At 36.4% G+C, this 1,888-nt stretch overlaps 1 non-coding gene across 1 annotated transcript; it reads right to left on the bottom strand.

The window, feature by feature from the left end:
• Positions 1-1,483: 1,483 nt before the first annotated feature.
• LOC148544925 (small nucleolar RNA R71) lies at positions 1,484-1,589 on the bottom strand. The gene has a single exon (XR_015901714.1). It is a non-coding gene; the product is annotated as a small nucleolar RNA R71 (small nucleolar RNA).
• Positions 1,590-1,888: the final 299 nt, after the last annotated feature.

The following is a 1,888-nucleotide window of genomic DNA, read 5'->3' as shown; positions in this document are numbered from 1 at the left end:
TTTTCTAATTGAGTTCTTGTATAACTTGGAAAAGCTCTTTACTTGAACAACATCTTGGAAACAATTTCTCCTAAACTACTAATTATCTGGACTTAACGGGATACATGATAAATCCTATTATATTTCGGTAATTAGGGTTTTTATGGCAAATAAACTTGAATTGAACTTCACCCTCTAATTGGAATTAAGTGACCAAGGAATTGGCGGTTGATGAATTTTAGAGGAGACTAAAATGGTGTAAGGAATTAGGGTTTAGTCACATATAGATTGCCATGAATTAAATCTTGCATGATTAAAATAGTTAGTCAGAAAAGTCAATCCGAAAAATAGATAACTCTGAAGCCTTAACTGTTTCTCCATATATATTTCACAACTTGTTTACTGTCTGCTTTTGATTCTTTGGTTTACTGTTAATGTAATTGAGACCCAACCACTACTTTCTGTTTGTCTGACTAAGAAAATTACTTGACCATTATTTCTTGATCCATCAATCCTTGTGGGATTGACCCTCATTCACCTGAGGTACTACTTGGTACAATCCGATGCACTTGCTGGTTAGTTTGTGGGTTATAAATTTTGCACCAAGTTTTTGGCGCCGTTGCCGGGGATTGACTGTGATTGACAACTATTAGTTGTTTAATTGCTTAGATTAGGCGTTTTAGTTTTAAATTTATTTAATTTTTGCATCTTTATTTTCGAATTCCTCTAGCTTTATTTTTCCTTTATTTCTGAAATTAAGTTTGGTGTTACCTAGTTAATTTTATTTTTATTTTTCTGTTTAATTTCCCTGAAAATTTTGAATTTTTCTAGCTTTCTTTTGATCATTATTTTCGAATTTTTCTTGCATTAAGTAGTAAGTATTTTAGTTTATTTCTTTACACAAGTTACCTCACTGGGAATTCTCTACACTCCGATGTAGAGAATCCCATCTTCTCTTGTCTTCTGTCTGTTTATGAGCAGGAACAGGGACAAAAAACCTCTGTTAGACTTTGATCCTGAACCTGAAAGGACTTTGAGGTGGCATTTGCAACAAGCAAGACTTTACAAGGCTGCAGAGTCCACCATGGATGATAATAATGCTGCTAATGGCAATATGGCAAATCTGAATGGGAATGAGTAACCTAGAAGAGTGGTTGGCTCTTACACTGCTCCCAATGCAGAAAAAGCATTGTGGTCCCTCCTATAGCTGCAAACAATTTTGAACGGAAGCCTCAGCTTGTCACTATTGTGCAACAAAACTGCCAGTATCATGGACTCCCTCAAGAAGATCCAAATCAGTTTATTTCTGATTTTCTGCAAATTTGTGAAACTGTGAAAACTAATGGAGTGAACCCTGAGGTATACAAACTCATGCTCTTCGCATTTACTATGAGGGATAGAGCAAAGCTGTGGTTAGATTCTCAACCCAAGGAGAGTCTGGATACTTTGGACAAGGTTGTCACTGGATTTTTGACTAAATTTTTCCCACCTCAAAAGCTTACTAAGCTAAGGGTGGAGGTTCAGACTTTCAGACAGAAAGATGGTGAGACCCTTTATAAAGCTTAGGAGAGATTCAAGCTACTAACTAGGCAATGCCCTCCAGACATGTTCTCTAGATGGATTCAGCTGGATATCTTTTATCAGGGCTTATGTGAAATGTCCAAGATGTGCTTAGATAATTCTGCAGGTGGTTCTTTGCAGATGAAGAAGACACCAGAGGAGACTATTGAGCTTATTGAGTTGGTTGCTAACAACCAATACTTATATTACTCCAACAAGATCCTGTACACTTTGAGACCTCTCAGAAGAGATGTGTTTTGGAAGTGGAAGCTGTTGATGCTTTTCTTTCTCAGAACAAACTTTTATCTCAGCAAATAAGTCTAATTACTCAATAGTTGAGTGGAATGCA

This window comes from Arachis ipaensis, chromosome B9 (assembly GCF_059453495.1).
Source record: "Arachis ipaensis isolate K30076 ecotype BB chromosome B9, ASM5945349v1, whole genome shotgun sequence".
Classification (NCBI taxonomy): Eukaryota; Viridiplantae; Streptophyta; class Magnoliopsida; order Fabales; family Fabaceae; genus Arachis; species Arachis ipaensis.
Note: the sequence above shows the minus strand (reverse complement) of the source record. Positions and strands in the feature narration are given on the sequence as shown.